Genomic DNA, 13,172 nt, shown 5'->3' with positions numbered 1-13,172 from the left:
GCCTGCGCACAGGCGTTCTCGGAGTCCCCGTGGGACTCGGCGGCGCACGCGCAGACTGCAATTGCCTGTCACTACCTCAACGGGGCGATACCATTTGAGGGAGGTGGGGCGAGACCACCAGCAAGCCGGGGGGGGGGAGATGAGGAATGGGCCCTGTGCTCGTGGTGGGAAGCCGCCGCCGGTCCATGCCTTGCTGGCCCACGTGTCCCCAAGAGGGGGCGCTAGAGAGAGACTCCGGCTCAGCGCGCTGCCCCTGCAGGGCTCCTCCCTCCCTGCATGGGGGGTGCAGTGCCCAGAGCCATGGGGCCCTGCCTGCCCTGCCCTGGCCTGGGCCGACCCGCTGCAGCAGAGCGCCCGGCGCGCCCCCTGCCATCGCCAGCCCCAGTGTTCAGAACCCAGAGGCTGCCAGGAGCACGTGAGAATGAGTAATAATAACGCCAGGCTCCCTTTTGGGGTCACATGCTCCAGCTTTTCTCCACAACCAGCAGGGCTAGAAACGTCCCTTTCCTAAACGGAAGCGCGGGGTTGTTATTAATACTGATTATTTGTACCCCCTTAGCACCTCGGAGCCCCAGCCGTGCAGCAGGACCCCCCTGTGCCAGGTGCGGCACAGGCAGGGAACACAAAGATGCTCCCTGCCCCAAAGAGCTTCCAATCTATGTGTAAGACAGGAGCCTAGATCTCGACGGGAGGACAAGGAAACAGGCCCGCACGCTAGGCTGTGGTCTCGTGGCTGGTCACCTGCCTTCAGGAGTTGCCGCTTTCAGAAACGTCCAGAGATCTGAAGACTCGTGATAAATTTGTGGGAGTTGGCAAGTGCCACCTTTGCCACCCCCGGCCCTGTGCAGGAGAGTGGCTTAGTTCAGATTCCGTCCAGCAGAGGGCAATGGTGCACAACCGGTTTATCACCACTAGTTCTGCCTCCCCGCTGAAGGCCCAAAGGAAAGGGGTGTGTTGCACCTGCTGGCTCATCACACTAGGTACTGTTTGCCGGAGGGAGAGGATCTAGCCAACGAAGGGCACTGGCTCACGCTGGAGCAGCCCTATCCATTTTGCTAGCCAGGGCAGAAAACATTTTGAAAGAAAGAAAGAAAGAAAAAGAAAGAAAGAAAGAAAAAAGAACCGAAGTGGCACAGCACTCCTCAGACGCTGGTGCCCAGAGCAACTGCCCAGCTCACCTTCCCCTCCAACTGGCCCTGGTGTCAGTTCAACTGAGGGCTGCATAATGCTCAAGAGAACAGGAAAAGGGAGTCTTTCCAGAGGTCAGATGGGACTAGGCTGGTGGTGAATGAGCAAAGGCAGCAGGCAACAGCTGAGAGGCAGGCAGGGAAGCAGCCAGTGGCTGGTAGGGATCAGCAATAGAAGCAGCCAGCACACAGGACATGTGCGACAGCAGCATTGGGCAGAGGAGTTCCAAGGAGACCGTGGACAGAAGAACTGGGCTCTGGACAGCTGGGCCTGGAGGCCAGAGACTTGATTGCCTCTGGGAGAGTGATACAGAGTGTAGGTTGTAGCCACCTATGAAGCCTGGGGAATCCTACAGGGAGCTGCAACCTTTATACCCCCTACTGGCGCCCCCAAGGGGTTGCATTAGGAAGTGTTGGGTAGATTTGTTGTACAAGTGTTGGAAGTCCTTGTGTCTAGGGTATTCTATCTGTTATTTCTTGCAGCCCTATTGAAATATTCAGTGTATTTGAAACGTGTGAGTGTTGCTAGGGACCCATCAGTAGTCTAGGAAGTCTTGTGCATGGGGTGCCTATGACACTTGTGGCACACCGAGCATGGTGACAGACACCTAGAGGCGACAGGTGCATCACAACCCACACACTAGGGGACACCTTGCAGTAAAGTCCACTACAGGGTGTTCCATAGCCCCAAGATTTCCAGGGAGAAATTAAGTGAAGAGAACGAATCCGGTGACTTAAACCTTCTTGCTGCACTGTTATTTTCTTGTGTCCCTTGGCAGCTGCAATGCTTTTAGTGCTTCGTGCCTATGTGTACTTCTTAGCTCAATACAAAGCTGACATGCAAGTTCATGAAATGGTGCATAATTTATAGGAAGACTTGGCCTTTCCCCTGCTGGTTCCATTTCCTTTTTGTAGAAGTAGAATATTTCCCCTTCACTGCAAGTGTTAAAATAAAAGCCCCTGTTTAACTCTCTTAAACACTCGCACCCTTGTATAATGCCGTACACCTTCTCTGATCAAAGCCCCTAATTTACCTGGATGGTTTGAATCCGTCTAGTAAATGTATTAACCCTGATTGAAAACACAGAGAGCAGGCTCCCCCAGCAGATGCTGACTGCACTGATGTGCTTTTAATATTCTCCAATAAGAAGACAGTAAAAAGAGGTTTGTGGGAGAGCTTTCAATCTCAGCATGCTACCGTCATTCATCCAGCAGGGTGAGAGTTCCCCGTAAACCTTGTATTGCTCCAGTTCTTTATTTTCCATTGGCACATATGTACTGCTGAAATGGAAAGCGCACTTTAAATGGGAGTGAAGAATGATAGTGCAGGCAGTGTTATGATTAACAGCTCTTTTCTTTTAAACCAGAGAGGAGATATTACAACTTGGGCAAAGCCCAAGGGAAACATTAATTTATCTCGAGGGTGACTTTATTCTATTGAGGGTTTCTTGTTGACTTTAGTGTTTAAAGCGTCTATACAAAACCACAATGATACAGGCAGTACAGCATTAACCGAAAATTAAAGCTATATTTGGATAAAATACATTTAGTTAATAACACAAAGGTCAAAGAGGGCTTATGAGAGGTTGGCTAATAATACTGCCAGCACATGTCCACTTTAATATTTTAATTATTTCATTCTGGCCAGGCTCACGCCCTTTGGGATTTGCTTTCTGCAGATACTCACGTGGCTGAGTTTTACTAGCACAAATGTATGTGGAAAGCACATTTCAGAATCATTTGTGCAAAGATTGGTAAAAATTACATTTTACATTCACATACACACGTATCTATGCTAGAACAGAAGGAGGATGGTTCAGTGGTTAGGGCATGCTGCTAGCCTTGGACTCAGGAAACATCAGTTCAATTTCCTTTGCTGCCACAGATGTCCTGTGTGACCTTAGGCAAGTCACTTAGCTTTCAAGTTTATTTCAATCGGCGTTAAGCACCTAGATACGTTTGAGGATCTGGGCCATGGCCTCCCTGTGCATCACTCCCCCCCTCTGGAAAATGAGCTTTATGTTACTGCTGTGCTCCCCGAGGAGTTGTAAGAGTAAGTACCTTCAAATTGTGAGACGGTTTGTTACGGGGGGGCTATATAAATATCTTCACTGGAACTGCTTCCATACTCATTCCATTAAAGCACAGCAGCATGTCAATTATCTCACCAGTCGCAGCTAACCAGCATAGCTCAAATAGCAAAAAATAGCATACAATAAAATAATCATAGCAATCCGCACATAGAGTAAAAACAAGAAAAGAAAGTCTCTTATATTTGAGGATATTGTGAACTCCTCACAGATGTTTCATGCACAGAAAAGGAGGCTAATTCATCATCATATATGTCGTATGTTAAGAATAATTCACTCAGCTCGCAGTATTGCACATATTCATTTATACTGAAATCACAGACTGCTCATAAAAGGGGGAGTTCAGTAGCACCAGCTGGGGAGAGTTCATGTGGTAATTGTTATACAAACTTTCCTTACACGGCTCTGCTGATACGCTTCAGTCCTGCCCTGCGCACCCCCTGCTCTCCTGAGAAGAGATTTGTTGATCAATTCATGGTGAGTGGTTTTGTGACGTGTAGGAACTAGGACTGGGCTCAGCTAATGCACTTTCACCTGTAGGGTAGATTAAAACTGGAACTTATGTCTCCAGGTGGAAAATGCTTGTGCACCATCCTGCTGGCCAGACCCGATTTAACCATCCATTTTCCATTTCAGGAGCTTTATTTGCATGGGAAAGCACCATGTGCTGTCAGCACTAATCCATCATGTCTGGGTGCCCATAGCAGGGCTGTGCGGGCCTGTCTCTCCTGTATGGCCCATGGGTGACTCGGGCTGCTGAGAGCTAGGACACTGAACCTTCTGCCTAAGTATGTGCACTGTCTCTCCCTCAGCCAGGGCTGCCCCGGGGCGGGGGGGGGGGGGGGGAAGTGGGGCAATTTGCCCCAGGCCCCGCAGGGGCCCCCACGAGAATACAGGATTCTATAGTATTGCAACTGTGTGTATGGAGGGGGCCCCCACAATTGCTTTGCCCCAGACCCCCTGAATCCTCTGGGTGGCCCTGCCCTCAGCTCTCCCGGCTCCTCATGCTCCCTGATGCGCCTGCCCCCCCTCTCTTGCATTTCTTTGCACAGGGCTGACTTAAGAGTCCTGCACCTCTGCAGTCCCCTCCCAAATACTCACCCCCAGCCACCCCTAATTCCTCACCCGCCTCCCTCTCTCAGGCCAGTGGGGTGGGGCAGAGCGAGCTCCCAATCTGCCCTTCTCTGCCCTTGCTTGGAAAGTGGCATGTCAGCTTCCCCGCCTCTCGCTTCCCACACCAGAGCCTCTGGCACGCCACAAGCTGGTGGTGGATGAGGGGGCCAAAGGGGGTCTCAGGCCGGGAGAAGGCAGCTTGGGGTGGGGAGACGGTGGCCCTGGGGAGGGAGATGGCTGGGTCCCTCCTCGTGTCAGGTTGCACAAAGTCCTGCAAGGCCCAGCTCCAGCCCTGCCTTTGCCAGTCAGGAGGTATAATACCCGTGGGGGTATAAATCAGGGGACGGGGAGGCTGCCCCCACCCCTCCCCAGATCTGCACCAGCAGTGCCAGCACAGGGAACTCGGCACAGGGCATGTCACGCAGCCCTGCAGCGCCCCGCCTGCACCAGTGCCCCAAAGCCCCCTGCATGCACCCCGCTGCATGCACCCCATAACCCCATATACCTACCTACCTACCCCCCGCATACCCCATGTGCCCGCCCCGGGCCGGGCCGGCCGATCCGCGGCGGGGTCCGTGTCCCTTTAAGAGCGGGGCTGGGCCGAGCCGAGCCGAGCCGGCGGGGGGTGGCTCCGCTCCCCGCTGCAGGCTGATGCCGGAGCCTGGGCTGAGAGCCCCGCTCGTCTCCTGCACCAGCCCCGGGCGGGGCTTTGCTGCGGCTCCGCCGGGCCGGGTCGGGCCGGGCCGCCCCCTGCACCTGCACGGTAGGGGCGGGTTGCATGAGGGCAGGACCCAGCGCCGTCCGCCTGGGGGGCACCGGGCAGGGGGCACTGGGCGGGGAGATGGGGCACTGGGAGGGTACCTGGCAGGGGGGCTTCAGGGGAAAGAGATGGGCCACTGAGTGCTGGGCAGGGGGCACTGGGGAGGTGGGGCACTGGGCAGGGGGCACTGGCAGAGATGGGGCACTGGGGGATGGGAGAGGGGGCACTGGGGGATGGGAGAGGGGGCAGTGGGGCACTGGGGGGTGGGAGATGGGGCACTGGAAGGGAGGCTCTGGGGGAAAGAGATGGGACACTGAGTGCTGGGCAGTGGGGCACTGGGGAGGTGGGGCACTGGCAGAGATGGGGCACTGGGGGATGGGAGAGGGGGCACTGGGCAGTGGGGCACTGGGGGGTGGGAGATGGGGCACTGGAAGGGAGGCTCTGGGGGAAAGAGATGGGACACTGAGTACCGGGCAGCAGGACATGGGGGTACCAGGCGGGTGACACTATGGGAAGTAGCCGAGGAGGTCCTGGGGGTTGAGAAGGGGCCAGGCAGGGGCACTGACATAATTTAGGAGTGTTGGGGCTGGTAAGAAGGAGCATGGGCATCTGTTGGGGGAGGGGTTGCTAGGAGGTCTGTGCCAGTCTCCAGGAAGTGCCCTGGCCCCAGGGGTGGGGCGGGGCGGGGCGGGGTGGGGGAGCTGCAAGGCACTGCTGCTGGTTCCAGAGAGACCAGGACGTGAGACAACCTCGGATCTCTTCCCCTTGCCCCCGTCTCTGCTCTGCCAGGCGTTGTTCCACAGGGCACTGCCCTGCGCTGGCAGGGAATGGGCCAGATTTAGGGCCTTGCTGCCTCAGCCGTGGGGGATGGGGTGTTCCAGGGAGTCAATGTGCACCTTGAACCGTGCAGAGGACAGGGGTTGGTGGCTGTGGCTTATTGAATGTTGCAAGCGTATTTTATTTGTCTGGCTTTCACCATCCTGTTAACCAGGCGCTGTTAAAATCAGCACATCAGACAGAGGCTGATAATGATCTGTCTGTATCTTCATCCTCCCGCCACGCCATGGCGTCTGAGTATATTCTATAACTGATCAAGCCCGGGCACCCAGCATCCCCCCATGCCTGATCTCCAGCCAGGGCTGAGCTGCTGGTGTGTGCCTCTGCTGGAGGAGGGTTCGTCCCCATTGCCAAGTTACGGAGGTGCAAGCTGTAGGAGGGAGCTCTGTCAGGTCTTTTAATTATTCAGTTCAGTTCTGGTGCCAGTGTACCCTGACCTTGTGAGGCTGCTTCCAGCTGAGTGCAAAACCACTTTGGCTAGATTGCAGTTTGTTGCAGGGATGGGGCCTCTCTGGGCCTGTACTGTCTGCCTCTGCTAAGGTGACATTTATTAGACTCTATGGGTGTGGGGGGGGAGGGGGTTCCCACATACTCTCACTCTCATGCTTGGGGGAGAAGAATTGTACATGCCAATAACAGCTGAAGAATTTTTTTAAATGAAACTGCAGACAGACCCCTCAAATAGTTGTGCTGCTGCATGAGGCAGCAGAATTCACAAGAATAAAATTGTCATTCTCTGAGTCCAGAGTACTTTCTGGAGAAGCTGCATTTTCAAATCCATCTGTCTCCTGCTGCTTTTCTTCTGTGCAGGGCACCCTCCTCTGGCTACACCGATCCTGGGTGGCAGGGCCAGAACCCGGATGATCCAGCCAGCCCGTGGCCCTCTCCACTGTGCTTTTCAGGGTTCCTCTCCCATCTGAGCTAGGAAGGTAGGTAGTTGTATGTAAATCCCAGCTTCCAAAAAAGAAAATTATAAACTAAACTCTCTTCTGTTTGCAGCAGCTGGGGGAGGGGCGGGGGGAATTGGGGAGGGAGGGAGGGATTAATGCATCATTTACTGCAATCTCAGACAGTTACCCCAGGCTGGCTAGCAAGCCATGTAGCGAGCTATGGGTAAAGCCATGGTCTCTAGGCATAGCGAGCTGTGCTCTGCACAGACACTTGTACCAAAACAAAATGAGAAACTCAGTTTATTATTTTCTGCATTTAAACCTCTCGCCTTCTCCTCTATCCTGCTGCTTAGTTTAAATGTTCTTTGGAAACAATACAACAAACGTGTAAAACTGGAGTGGCTTGAAGTGCTGGGTCCTTTTTAGGTTATTTTAGAATTTAGCTCTCAAATTTGAGGAGGGGGCCCTTAAAGCTAGTCTGACCTTCTGTCTTCAGCGGCTCTGGGGCTTGCTCTTGAACGCCGAGGATTTGGCCTCAGTAGTATCCAGTGCTCTCCGACAAGTACTTCTGTCAGCAGACAATGCCCTGTTCATAAACACAGGGCCGCTGAGAGCGGGTTCGGGCCCCAATGAAAATTTTTTTTCGGGCCACCCAGCAAGGGCAGACCGGCTCAACAGGGCTGGGGAAGCCGGGCCCTGGGCCCCCTTCCGGACTGTCAGGCCCTGGTAATTTGTACCAGCTTCTCCCCCCCCTCTAGTCGGCCCTGATATAAACAAAACACATCCATGGTGTTCTCATGCCTAGTGAAAGAGAGAGGGACAGCACTGACTGACTTGCTGCTGGAAATGAATTTCTTTCCCTGTGTTACTACTAACACCTTTGATTGTTGGAAGTGAAAAATAAAAACATTGATTTGTTGCTATTAAAGCTCATTGTTTCTTCCTGTGTCTCTGCTAGGACAATAAAACCCAGTTTCCCTTCTGCTGAGCAGGTTCAGTTGCTTGTGGCCAAGTGGTTGTGAATAGCAGTTTTCAATGGAATATTTTAAAATTGTGGCAATGTTTCTATTGGACGGCAAAGGCTATTCTTCCAAAATTGAAATGCTGGGCCACATTTAAGTTACCAGTGCCCTTTTAATGTGTATAAAGCACTTCCAGAGTCACATTTGGAAGGTGCTAGAGATGGGTGCAGTGTTTCTCTCGCTTGTCTTTTGAATTCAAGTTAAGCATCCAGACCAGGTACTAGGGAGCTTAACGGTCTGATTCTCTGTCCTCATCTCGGGGTGGGAACTGGGCTGCAGTCGCAAAGATGCATGTTAACATTTAAGCTCCCTGTTCAAGCTGACTGAAAAGCAAAATGAAAACTGACCAGCTGATCTGTTTTGAGAGTCTCCATTGCTTGCATTAACTTAGGCACTTATGTGGCCCCATTACCCTACTGTCTATCTACCATAGCATGGCTGTGGATGGAGTTCAAATCCAAGCAAATTATTTTTCAGTGAAATTAAAAACAAAATTTAAAAACAAAAAGCCAAATAAAATGAAAGACAAATCTTGATCTGACAGCACCTGTCTAAATATTTAGAGCTGTTCTAGTGAGGCATGGTGTTCCCATGACGGCGTGACTAGCATGGTGCATATGTATGGACTTCCTGAAGTCAGGTGGAGTCTGTTTCTCAGTGCTTCAGAATGCTCCGCACCCTGTCTGTGTTAGTTCATTTCCATTTTAGGTTTTTGGGCGTTTCTTTTATTTTCACTTGAGTCAAAGGCATGTTTCATGTGGTACGATTCTGTTTGTGGTCTGAGCGTGAATTACTACCGCTAGAGCACGTTCTTTACGCAAGACAAGAATCCTTCCTGGTAGTAGCCTTGACTGTGGAGGAAAACAAAGAGGCTTGAGGGGCAGCGTGGTCTAGGGGCTGGGGGTGCTGGTTCTGAGCTTCGCAGCACATACTAGTCCCTACTCTGCCACTAACCTGCTGTGACCCCTGGGTAAATCACTTCCTCTTTCTCTGCTTCTTTCTCCTCCCACCCTCGTCTCCACGGTAAGCTGTGTGGGGAACGGACTCTCTCGCTATGTGTATGTGCAGTGCCTAGCACAGCGGAGACCCGATTTCGGCTGGGGCTCTTGGCGCTACCATAAGACACACATTAAATAAGAGCAGTGGGTACATGGATATGAGAGGAATTAACTTAACTTGGTGTTTGCGTTTTTGTTTTTTTTTAAATTGTAATTGACCTGGCTTCTCACAAGGGAGTCTGTGTAGCTTGCAGAAAAACATTTTGACCAGAGATCCCTGGAGAAATCCCTAATTTCTGGATGATGACTTGATCAGATGAAGAGCCTTGATGTCCAATTTATATCTGTTTAGATCAGGGCCCTGGACTTCCTGCTAACATAGTTGGTATCTGAGAGACAGGATGGGTGAGATAGTATCTTTTACTGAGCCAGCTTCTGTTGGTGAGAATCCAGAGGGACAAGATTTTGAGATTACACAGAGCTCTTCTTCCAGTCTGACTGGAGGGATGTTAATGGGCCACTTCATCTTGAATGGTCCCTTGAACTATGTGTTAACTACTTATGCTTAAAGCTACGTTTTAGTCACCAGGTTTTTTTTAGTAAAAGTCATGGACCGGTCACACAGCCGGTGAACTGTCCACGACTTGTACTATATATAAATGGGGAGAATGCCGCGGGTGTTCAGGGGGAGAGGGGTCAGCGGCTCGGGACCCCCACTGGTGCTGGGGGCGGGGGGGCTGAGACTTTACCAGCAGTGGCCAGCCAGGGGCTGCCCGAGCTGCTCAGGCACTGGGGCAGCCACACCGACCGCTGCAAAAGTCACGGAGGTCCTGGAAAGTCACAGAATCCATGACTTCTGTGACTGACTCGCAGCCTTACTTATGCTAAATAATCTGTTCCACTTTGTATTTAGCTGTGACACTCTGTTTCCTAGACCAGTGTAGTAATCTCGAAAGCTTGTCTCTCCCCAACAGAAGTTGGTCCAATAGAAGATATTACCTCACCCACCTTGTCTGTCAACAGTGTTGCCAACTCTCATGATTTTGTCAGGAGTCTCATGATAAATATTGTTTTCCTTAAAGCTCCAGCTCCTGGAGTCAAGTGGAGATCTGGTGATTTCAGCCTTCATTCTTAAAGAAAAAGTAAGTTTCTAGCCCTCCTACCTATGGAGAAAGCTTCAAAATGGGACCCCAGTCCACCCTAAAGGCTCAAAAAGTGGAAGACAAAGAAAATAACTCCAAGTCAATTATCTGTACACAATCTCATGGCTTTAAAGCTAATCTCATGAGTTTTGGTGAGCCTGACTCATGATTTTTGAACATTTGGGGTTGGCCGTACTGCTAATGTCCTGAGACCTATAACGCTACAACCACACTGCAGACATACTTGATATCTAGCAGGAAAGTTTCTACTGCTGTTGTCCTACTGGCCTGTGAGATCAAAGGGTTGATTTTCTGAAACTGCCATGGGGTCCCTGCATCAGTTCTCACTTCGTAGCTTGCAAAACTTTACTAGAACCCCTCCCTTGTTGAAATATTTTACACTGTTACTGAAAGATGCTGTCAACCCAGCATCTTTTAAATAAGTCAGTTAAATGGTCTGTTTTCTGATCGGGATCCATTTCTATAACATGTACTGGGCGTCTATTATTATTATTTTTAAATTAAGAGTGAAGGTCTTTCCTGCACCCCCACTGTCCATATCTTCCCCTCCCCTCCCTTGCCTTTCAAGAAGGTCTCTTGGGCAGACCTGAGAGTAACATGACCAAAGATAGTGAGGTCCATCCCTCTTCCCAGAGGCTGTGAGCACGGGGCTGTTTTCTGCTTGCTGCCTGTTCACTTTCACTTCCAGTGTTACTGATAAACGCTGGCAGGACTTGAAGGGGCGGAGAGCAGAGGGCTGCGTATATACACAGTGCTGCCTGCTGCACAAAGGAAACAAACCGACAAGAATCGAGAACAATATTGTTTTCTTCACTTTCTTTCAGTGAGTCCTGTTTGGAGGCGCTCCTAATAACAGCAGGTACAGTCAGTAGCTACGGATGGGTAGATGATTTTTTTTTTAAAGTTTTTCCTTCTTTAAGAAATAAAGCAACTGATCTGCATGCTGGCTAGAACCATCTTCCATGCTGTGAGCCTTCAGAATTGCATGTGCTTCCCATGTGTAGGCCAGTGGCTCTCAAACGTTTGTACTGGTGACCCCTGTCACATAGCAAGCCTCTGAGTGCCACCCCCCCTTATCAATTAAAAGCACTTGTTTATATATTTAACCCCATTATAAATGCTGGAGGCAAAGCGGGGTTTGGGGTGGAGGCTGACAGCTCGCGACTCCCCATGTAATAACCTCCTGACCCCCTGAGGGGTCCCAACCCCCAGTTTGAGAACCTCTGGTCTAGGCCAAGGCTACTGGCTGAGCACTTTATTATCACGTGGACACAGCAACCGGACGAAAGAAGCTCCTCGGAATACCGGTAGGAATGGGGACAGACTTCAGCAGAGAAGTCACTGTTTCTTTTTCAACTTTCCCAGGGCAATATTTTTAGCTCAGCCACAACATCTAGGCCCAGGGCCTCTGTTCCCACTGCAGGATGTGGACCGAGCAATCGCTATTCCTGTGTGCACTCGCTTTGATGACTAGCAGAAGCGTTAACACTTAACAGACCTCAGGACCTTTCCAAGGCAAATGCTTCCTCTCGGTGGCTTCTGGGGGGTGGTTTCCACTGAAATCCTGGTCGGGGCTGTCTGCACAGCGTGTGTGAGACCTTTCTGCTGAGAGGTACTACGGACGGATTAAGCTCCACCCTTGTGCCAGGGAAATTGATCCAAGAAGAATCTCTCTCCTCCTTCCAACCTGCCTCCCCTCATCTCGATGGAGCTCTCTTGGTTCTGCAGACTGTAGCTGTGCAGACTAGCTCCTCAAACAGCCAATTAACTCGGCAGCTCTCCAGGGGCGCTAGGGAATAGCCATCTCCCCAGCCAGCCAGGCGCTCTACCCGCTTCCCTTTCTCTTAGCTGCTTGTCTCATTGCTAGTGCTGCAGGAAAGCCCGGGATCCCCAAGCGCAGGTGGCTGCATGAGAGGAAAGTGGTACCCATCAGGGTTCATTGGCTTCACTGCCCTCCTCCCCGCCCCCGAGGTATCAGCTGTTCCAAGAACAACTGGAGAGCAGCGGCCAATAAATCCCTTGGCTCAGGACAGCTTGAGGCTAGTGACTAAGCTGTAAGTGGGCACCTGGGTACCGTGGCGATGAGCACAGTGCACAAGCCGAAGTGGTGAGCATGCTGTCTAGGACTGTGCCTGCGCCGTGCCTGGCAGCGTGGTGGCACTCCTGGATTGGGACAGACGGCATCAAGAGGGGCCAATGAGCGGCAGGCTAATCATGCTGTGCTGAGGAACCGCAGCTCCTGTTGCTCAGCACCTCTGAACGTTGGTCTGTTTGACCAGACCTGCAGCCCTTCATCCCGCTGATCTGAACGGGAACTTTGCCTGCGTGAGGATGAACATAAGAATGGCCCTAGTGAGTCAGACGAAAGGTCCATCTAGCCCAGTATCCTGTCCTCTGACAGTGGCCAGTGCCAGGTGCCCCAGAGGGAATGAACAGAACAGGGAATCATCAAGTGACCCATCTCCTGTCGCTCATTCCCAGCTTCTGGCAAACAAAGGCTAGGGACACCATCCCTGCCCATCCTGGCTAATAGCCATTGAAGGACCAATCCTCCATGAATTTATCTAGTTCTTTTTTGAACCCTGTTATGGTCTTGGCCTTAACAACATCATCTGGCAAGGAGTTCCACAGGCTGACTGTGCGTTGTGTGAAGAAATACTTCCCTTTATTTGTTTTAAACCTGCTGCCTATTAATTTCATTTGGTGACCACTAGTTCTTGTGTTTATGAGTAGTAGTAAACAACACTTCCTTATCTACTTTCTCTACACCAGTCATGATTTTATAGACATCAATCATATTTCCCCCCTTAGCCGTCTCTTTTCCAAGCTGAAAAGTGCCAGTCTTATTAATCTCTCCTCACACGGAAGCCTTTGCATAGCCCTAATCATTTTTGTTGCCCTTTTCTGAACCTTTTCCAATTCCCTTTTTTTTTTTTTTTTTTTGAGATGGGGTGACCACATCTGCACACAGTATTCAAGATGCGGAAGTACCATGGATTTATATAGAGGCAACATGATATTTTTTGTCCTATTATCTATCCCTTTCTTAATTATTCCCAACCTTCTGTTTGCTTTTTTGACTGCCGCTGCACATTGAGTGAATGTTTTCAGA

The 13,172-nt window shown here is 51.1% G+C and overlaps 1 protein-coding gene and 1 long non-coding RNA gene across 7 annotated transcripts in view; one reads left to right on the top strand and one right to left on the bottom strand.

The window, feature by feature from the left end:
• Positions 1-2,351: 2,351 nt before the first annotated feature.
• On the bottom strand, positions 2,352-5,048 carry LOC123344624. Of its 2 annotated transcripts, none has more exons than XR_006572605.1 (3): positions 4,919-5,048; positions 3,677-3,811; positions 2,352-2,468 (listed from the first exon to the last, which is right to left on the bottom strand). It is a non-coding gene; the product is annotated as an uncharacterized LOC123344624 (long non-coding RNA). The 2 variants fall into 2 exon arrangements; XR_006572606.1 differs by having other exon boundaries at positions 4,904-5,039.
• Positions 4,964-13,172, top strand: part of LOC123344616 (hexosaminidase D-like) — a 33,535-nt gene continuing 25,326 nt past the window's right edge. For 2 of the 5 annotated variants that reach the window (XM_044981033.1, XM_044981030.1), the window contains exons 1-2: positions 4,999-5,153; positions 6,798-6,916. The gene's annotated coding sequence lies outside the window, so the exon portion shown is untranslated. Of the gene's footprint in view, positions 5,154-6,797; positions 6,917-9,979; positions 10,040-10,746; positions 10,920-13,172 lie in introns of those variants that run through there. The other 3 variants (XM_044981031.1, XR_006572603.1, XM_044981032.1) reach the window with 3 other exon arrangements.

The sequence above is a fragment of the Mauremys mutica genome, chromosome 11 (genome assembly GCF_020497125.1).
Source record: "Mauremys mutica isolate MM-2020 ecotype Southern chromosome 11, ASM2049712v1, whole genome shotgun sequence".
NCBI lineage: Eukaryota > Metazoa > Chordata > Testudines > Geoemydidae > Mauremys > Mauremys mutica.
This window is presented reverse-complemented; position numbering and strand designations above follow the sequence as displayed.